Source organism: Myotis myotis, unplaced genomic scaffold (assembly GCF_014108235.1).
Source record: "Myotis myotis isolate mMyoMyo1 unplaced genomic scaffold, mMyoMyo1.p scaffold_m19_p_6, whole genome shotgun sequence".
Taxonomy (NCBI): domain Eukaryota; kingdom Metazoa; phylum Chordata; class Mammalia; order Chiroptera; family Vespertilionidae; genus Myotis; species Myotis myotis.
The window spans coordinates 84,376,072-84,384,164 of record NW_023416368.1 but is presented as its reverse complement, the minus strand read 5'-3'; the positions used below and the strand labels follow the sequence as shown (position 1 = coordinate 84,384,164).

At 45.0% G+C, this 8,093-nt stretch overlaps 1 long non-coding RNA gene across 1 annotated transcript; it reads left to right on the top strand.

The window, feature by feature from the left end:
* The first annotated feature begins 6,219 nt into the window (after positions 1 to 6,219).
* LOC118659252 lies at positions 6,220 to 7,455 on the top strand. Its single transcript, XR_004968478.1, has 2 exons — positions 6,220 to 6,332; positions 7,273 to 7,455. It is a non-coding gene; the product is annotated as an uncharacterized LOC118659252 (long non-coding RNA).
* The last annotated feature ends 638 nt before the right edge of the window (positions 7,456 to 8,093 follow it).

The window sequence follows — 8,093 nt, the reverse complement described above, 5'->3', positions numbered from 1 at the left end:
TGATGCCTGTTTGTCTTTTCAGGTTTACAGTGGTAGCCCTCCTATTATCGCTCTGTGGCTGGGGGTGGATGGGATGGGGGAGGGTGGCTGCTGCCCCGGCAACTCACCACCCTTTGCCAGTCTTCCCATTTCGTGTCCCAGACCAGGGTCGCAGCGGCTTCTGAGAAAACAGGGTCAACGCTGGCATTTCCCCAGGACAGTTGTCCAGGGCCTTCCTCTTTTCCTACAAAGAAGGGTCTGGCGGCTGGTGGGGACCCCTTTCTCCAACCCAAGTACATGTCTCTCCCTGGGAGCTAGAGACATTATCTTGGGGCCCAGTGGCCCACAGGATCCTCCAGAGATCAGCATTCCCCAGAGAAATGGCTGACTAAGCACTTTCCAGGCACATAGACGCGACTCAGCAGGACTCCTTTGATGGAGACGTGGGTTTAGAGAAGTGAAGTGAGCTGCTCAGGTCACACAGCCCGTTGGAGCAGCCCCTGTCTGAATTTGAGCTCAGGTGGGCTGACTTGAGATGCTGCCAGCTCTCACCCTGGGTAGTCCCTGATTGAAAATGGCAGTCACATCTGATCCTCCTCAACCCCCTCTTTGCCATGCGTGGAACCAGGAGAAGCCCAGATGGAACACAGCTGGAGGGTGGGTACCTAGCTCAGCTCCAGGGTGACACCCCACTCCTTTGCCCAGAGGCACAGGGCCCTGTGGCTCCTTTGAAGAGCTGCACGTTGATGGGGAACACAGAGCCCAAGCTGAAGCCTCGCCCAGCGACGCCAGCACAAATACCAGGGCGGTCAGTGAGAGAGGAGTGAGGCAGGCAGCAGCCAGAGGCCGAAAGGCCTGCGCCCCCATTGGAATTCCCCTCCCGCCAGCAGTGCAGACACAATCTCTGCAAATCTGAGGCCTAGTTGAGTTTGGGAGGAAGAGGCATAGGCCAGGCAAGAATCAATAAATTTCCCCCAAATACTTCCATGCTTCCACCGTCTCCTCCTTCAGGCCTTTGCTCAAATGCCACCTCCTTGTAGAAGCCTGCCTTTCCCCATCTAGCCCATCACCTGGCAGTATTTTATATAACAATTTACCGGTCTTCCCCCATTAAAATATGAGAACCTTGAAGATAGGATTGCATCAGTCTTCTTCACCACTGTGTCTCTAGCATGTTAAGCAACACTTGGCTCCCCACCACAGGGCCTTTGCACCTGCTGTTCCCTCTGTCTGGAATGACTGTCCCCAGACATCCTTGTGACTCTTCTCTCCTCCAGATCTATATTCAAATATCATACCCTGGGTGAGGCCTCTGGCCTCACCATACATGAGTTTTGTTTTTTTATATATATTTTTTTATTGATTTCAGAGAGGGAGAAGGAGAGAAAGCTAGAAATATTAATCATGAGAGAGAATCATTGATCGGCTGCCTCCTGCACGCCCCCCACTGGGGATCGAGCCCACAAACCTGGCATGTGCCCTTGACCAGAATCAAAGCTGGGACCCTTCAGTCCACAGGTCGTCGACGCTCTATTCATAGGGCTAGTTTCTTTTCCTATCTGCCTCTCTTGCTACTCTTTTAACCTGGAACACATCTTGCTTCATCCTGTTTATTTTTTATCTCCCCTTTAGAATGCTAGTTCTATGACAGCAGGGGTTGGTTTCTGTCTTCACTGTTTGGTTCCAGAACAGTGACTAGCATACAGTAGGTGCTCAATAAATGTTTGTGAAATAAATGAAAGCAAACGCAAATGATGGTCATGTCAGTAAGTGGTACTCTCATCAGCACTCTAACAGGTTAAGGAAACTGAGGCGCAGAGGGAGCAGTGAACTGCCCAAGGTCATGTAGCATGTGAGTGGAAGTGTCAGGATTTGAACCCAGGCAGGCCTTGATTGAAAATGGCAATCACATCTGATCCTCCTCAGTATCCTGAAGATCCACTTTACTCATATCTCTCAAATCTTGGAGCCTAGAATGGGAGAGACCAACCTATAGGGAGGCAAGATGACTTTCACCTCCTAACCCCCTAATGCCTGTTGGATATTAGGAAGCATCAGAATCATCTGGAAGAACCTGTTAACATGCAGACTCTTAGGTTAGGTGTTGCAGTGAGAGATTCTGATTTGAGTAGGTCTGAAGTGACCCCAGCAACGCCTGTTTTTCACCAAACACCTCCAGGGATCATCTTGGGACCGCAGTGTAAGAAGGTTCCAGACTCCATAATCTCAATAGAATTTCTTGCATTGATGGACCTAGGCCATATTAGCCTGCCCACTTGTGGGCTATTTAGCACTTGAAATTTGGCTAGTGTGATGCAGGGACTAAATGTTAACTTTAATTAATTTAAATGTAAATAGCCATGATTGCCATTAGCAATTCCACAGTGTGCACCTCTGGTTTCTGCAGCGTCCAGGCAGCTGAACTCTCTTGGCATTATACCACCAATTCAACAAAAATTCTTAAGTCTCACCATATCATTGTTATGAATGACATGGTAGCTTCCACATGTCACTTCATAATTTTGGAATATTTCTTTTAATAATGATATCAAGATTAAGCCCAGTGCCTGGCCAGCATGGCTCAGTGGTTGAGCATTGACCTTTGAACCAGAAGGTCACAGTTGGATTCTTGGTCAGGGCACATGCCCGGGTTGCAGGTTTGATCTCTAGTGTGGGGTGTGCAGGAGGCAGTCAATCAATGATCCTCTCTTATCATTTATATTTCTATCTCTCCCTCTCTGAAATTAATAAAAATATATTTTAAAAATATAATAATTTAAAAAATATATTAGACTCAGCTGCAAATAGAAAATAAAATATTAGTAATTTAAAAGAAATGAGTGCCTGACCCTTGGCTGGAGACTTCATCCACGTTCATCAAATAAATGGACTCTCAGGCTTGTGGGAAGTGGGGGGAGAGAAATGGATTTCTCATATAAAAGAGTTTCAGAGGAAATTGGTCTGGGTAAGGACAGATGCCTACTTATTTTTTTTAAAATATATTTTATTGATTTTTTACAGAGAAGAAGGGAGAGGGATAGAGAGTTAGAAACATCGATGAGAGAGATCGATCAGCTGCCTCCTGCACGCCCCCTACTGGGGTTGTGCCCGCAACCAAGGTACATGCCCTTGACCGGAATCGAACCCGGGACCCCTCAGTCCGCAGGCCGATGCTCTATCCACTGAGCCAAACCGGTTCGGCAGATGCCTACTTATTAACATCCAGGCTCCCATCTGTCTGTCTGTCCACCCGTCCACCCATCCATCTACCTAAGTCTATCTGTTTATTTATCATCTACCATCCATCTCTCCACCTAAATACTTTGTTTCCTAAGAACAAGGCATTCTCCTAACCTCAGTAAAATTACCAAAATCAGGAAATCTACAAACCTTTACCAGATTTCACCAATTGTCCTATTACTGACCTTTTCAGCAGAAGAAAACCCCAGAGCACTTGTTGAATTCATTTATCTTTTCAGTCTCTTCAATCGGTTGGGCGTTGACCCGTGCAGTGAAAGGCTGAAGGTTGGAGCACATGCCCAGGTGTGGGCTTGATCCCCAGTGGGGTGTGGGGGGTGTGGGGGGGGTGGGAGGTGGCCCATCGATGTTCCTCTTCCTCTCCCTATCTCTCTAAAAGTCAGTTTTTAAAAATCAAAATAAATAAAGGATAGTTTCTGAACCTCTATCTTTTGTGACCTTGTGACATTTTAGAAAAATATAGGCCCGTTACTAGAAAGAATGTCCTTCAACTTGGATTTGTCTGGTATTTCCTCATGATTACATTCAGGCTATGCATTTTTTTGGCAAAAATATCACAGAAGTAATGTGTTTTTCTCAATTAGCCTCCCTACCAGCCATGCTAACTCTGATCACTTGGTGGTATCTGCCAAGTTTCCCCACTTTAAACTTACCGTTACCCCCTTTGCAATGATTACCTGTCTTGTAGGGTGGTACTTGGAGACTGTAAATAGCCTGTTACTCATCAAACTTTTACTCCTTTAGCAGCCATTCTTGTCTGGATCAATTATTACTCACTGGATATCTTTAGGAAAATAGGAGGACGTCACATCATTGTATTTGTAGATATGCCACTTTTTATCTTCAAAAGAAAATAATACCTTTTTTTTCAACTTAAACACAACACCATGATTATACTTATCAAAAGTATCAGTCAGCCCTAGCTGGTTTGGCTCAGTGGATAGAGCGTCAGCCTGTGGACTGAAGAGTTCCCGGTTCAATTCCGGTCAAGAGCATACGCCCGGGTTTCGGGCTCGATCCCCAGTGCGGGGGCGGGCAGGAGGCAGCTGATAAATAATTCTCTCTCATCATTGATGTTTCTAGCTCTCCCTCTCCCTTCCTCTCTAAAGTCAATAAACATATATATTTTTTAAAAAGTATCAGTGTTAAAATTTCCCCATCTGTCTGTTTTCCTTTTTAAAAAAAATATATATATTTTATTGATTTTTTACAGAGAGGAAGGGAGAGGGATAGAGAGTTAGAAACATCAATGAGAGAGAAACATCGATCAGCTGCCTCCTGCACACTCCCCACCGGGGGTATGTGCCTGCAACCAAGGTATATGCCCTTGACCGGAATCGAACCTGGGACCCTTGAGTCTGCAGGCTGACACTCTATCCACTGAGCCAAACCAGTCAGGGCATGTTTTCCTTTTTTTATAGATGTATCTTTTATTATTTTTCAATACAATCTATTTTGCTTTCCCAAATTTATTCACAATCCAGTATATTTAACATACGTTTTCAGACATTTTTCTCTTCTTCAATGTGTTTATTGAAATTTACATTCCTTCAAATTCTCATTTCAATCTTACCCTTATATGATAAACCTCCTACAATCATGATCATCTAACCACTGTTTTCTTTAACATTTTATTTATTTGAATTAGAATTCAAATAAGGTCTTCACATACATTAGTTATTGCATTTCTTAAGTATTGTTTAACAGCCTTCCCTTGTTAAACAATAGGCTTAACCACCTACTTAACCTTGTTTAACTGAGGTTGAGTAATTCATCTGTTGAAGAAACAGGTTGTTTGCCCTGGCGAGTTTCCTAATTTGGTATTAGCTGATGGCATCCCCTTATGTCACGTTCCTCTTCCCCAGTCAGATTTGAGATTGAAATTTTGGCTTCAATTCTTTACTGGTGGTGCTGGAAACTTCCAGCAGGGGGATATGATCTTTCGATGTCTCTCTCTTTTACTGGTGACGAAGACTGATCAGGGGGTTCAGAGGCCATCAGTCCGATCCCACCTCCAACCATTCCCTCACGGTCCGATCACCCATGAACAGCTGTTGCCTGGACCCATCGCTGCATGAGCAGTCTTCAAAGGGTTTCTAACCTGTCTCCCCATCCTCACATACTGGCCAGTTTTCTCATTTGTCTACAAGGCAAATGTACTTCCCCCAAAATCAAACCCACAGCCCTGGCGTATTGGTCGCCGCTCTAACCCACTGAGATACCCAGCCAGGGGCAGGACTCTGCATTTTTACTCTGCGCCACTTCTGATGTGAATCATGCATGACTTACAAATGCTGGTCCGAGGGCCAATAAAGGACCGTGAAGATACTGCCTCGAGGAAATACAGGACAAGGTCGTTGCTTTCTCATTTCCTCGTGGCTAAATCAGTCATTCTCATCCAGGATGATGCCATACCTCCAGGGGGCATTTGGCAATTATAGAGACACTTGGTTTTCCCACCTGGGGGTGGCAGTGCTACCGTGGGTAGAGGTCAGACACGTTGCTGGTCGCCCTGAAATGCACAGGACAGTCCCCCATGACAAAGACTATCCGGCTCCGAATGTCAGCCGAGCTCAGCTTGAAGAACAGCATGTGCCCCTCTGGCTCCTTCCCCCTGGTCAGCTGGGTCAGGACTGCCTGGCCACAGCTGATAGAGTGAGGAAACTTCTAGACCAGTGGTTCTCAACCTTGGCTGCACATTAGAATCACCTGGGGACACAACATTAGTAACAAAGAAACAGAATTTCCGGAGGATGAGGCCCAGAAATCAGGATTTAAAAAAAAAGATTCCCAGGTGATTCTAATGTGCAGCCAAGGTTGAGAACCACTGTTCCAGAGACATCCCCAATGCGCCGATTGGAGACTCTGGCCACATGTCTTTGCCAGGTAGTGTTAATAACCTGGTGATCGCCTTTGGAGAGGCGGTGGTGGTTAGTTAGTGGTTATTTCCCCAGGTGGGAGGAGCTTCACGTGCAGTGTCTCTGATATAATGGCCGGGGCGGGCCCATTTCTCATCCCTGCTCAGTGCGGCGTGGACGCTTTTCCTTGCAGTTCAGGAGCAGACGCTGTTGTGCTTTTACTTCCTGTGCCAGAAGGTGGGTGACTCACCTAGGTCTCAGCCCTGTTTTTCTCTAGGGCCCGGTGGCTGTAATGGCCTGTGGGGACCCAGGCAGGCTGATGCGGGCTGGGCTGAGGGAGGGGAGGAGGGCTAAAGGTCTTGGAAGGAAGAAAGGAAGCCCAAGTTTGAAGTATGTACATGAGAGAAGTGGGGATAAGTACTCTGGCGACTTATATAAACAGAATCAGGTGATATGTACTCTTTTATGCCTGCTTTCTTGCACACAGACGGATGTTTGTTTGTTTTTGAGATTTGTCTATAGTTTTGCATGGAGTTGTCAAGTACTCATTCTCGATACTAAATACTAGGGTTCCGCAAACTAGGCCAAATTCACCCCGTAGCCTGTTTTTGTGTGGACTTGAAGGTAAGAATGGTTTTTCCATTTTTAATTAGAAAAAATCAAAAGAAAACAATATTTTGACATGTGAAAATAACATTCAAATTTCAGTGTCAATACATAAAATTGAACACAGCCATGCCCACTCATTTACAAAACCATCTGTGGCGGCTTTCCCTCTACAAGGGCAGAGTTGAGCTGTTGTGATAGACAGTATGGCCCACAAATTCTAAAATATTTACTCTCTGACCCCTTACAGAAAAAGTTTGTGACCCCAGTGTATCGTATTCCACTGTGTAAGTAGGTAGCTGTCATTGTTTCTATTGGTGTTAGGTGTCTACGTGGCCTTCAGTTATTGGCTATTGTGAAGAAAGCGGCTAGGAACATTTTTGTACATCATTTGGTGGATGTGAGCACGCATTCCAGGAGTGGAGTTGCTGGGTCATAGGGCAGGCATATATTTAGCTTTAGTAAATAAAGCTAACTTGTTTTCCAAAGTGATTGTACCGTGTTCAACTCCCCCAGCAACACAGGAGCGTTCTGCTGTTGCTAACAATTGCCAATTTTCTTTTTTCATTAGAGCCATCCTGGTGTGGGTAGGAGCTGATATATTGCATGGAGGCTTTGCATTTCCCTGATGACTAATGAAGTTGAACAGCTTCCCGTATGAGTCCTTGCCGTTTGGATATCCTCTTTTGTGAAATGCCTGTTCAGCATTTTTGTCTACTTAGTAAAAAAGGAATTGTCTGTCTTTTTACTAATTTGGAGGAGTCCTGTGTGTATTGTAAACATGAGTGCTTGGTCGGCATTTATGTGTGGCTTGTCTTTAGGGGGAACCTTTAATGAACAAATTCATTTTGATATAGCCTCAATGTTTTCCTTGATTAACGTGCTTTGTGGCCTGTTAAACACGTGCCTATCCCAAAGGCACAAATATGGAGAATATAGATGTCTTATTTTAAAAGCTTTCTTTAAATTTTTTTAAATTTACTGACTTTAAAAATATATATTTTATTGATTTCAGAGAGGAAGGTAGAGGGAGAGAGAGAGAAACATCAATGATGAGAATCATTGATCGGCTGCCTCCTATATGCCCCCTCTGGGGATTGAGCCTGCAACCCAGGCATGTGCCCTGACTGGAAATCCAACCATGACCTCCTGGTTCATAGGTCAACACTCAACCAGTGAGCCACACTGGCCGGGCTGATATTTTATTTTTAATTAGAAAGAGAGGAAGAGAGAGAAACTTTGATTTGTTGTTTCACTTATTTATGGATCCTTGGTTGCTTCTTGTATGTGCCCTGACCAGGGACCAAAACCCAAGTGTATTGGGACGATGCTCTAACCAATTGAACTACCTGGCCAGGGCTTAAAAGCTTTCTTGACTTTGCTTTCCCATTT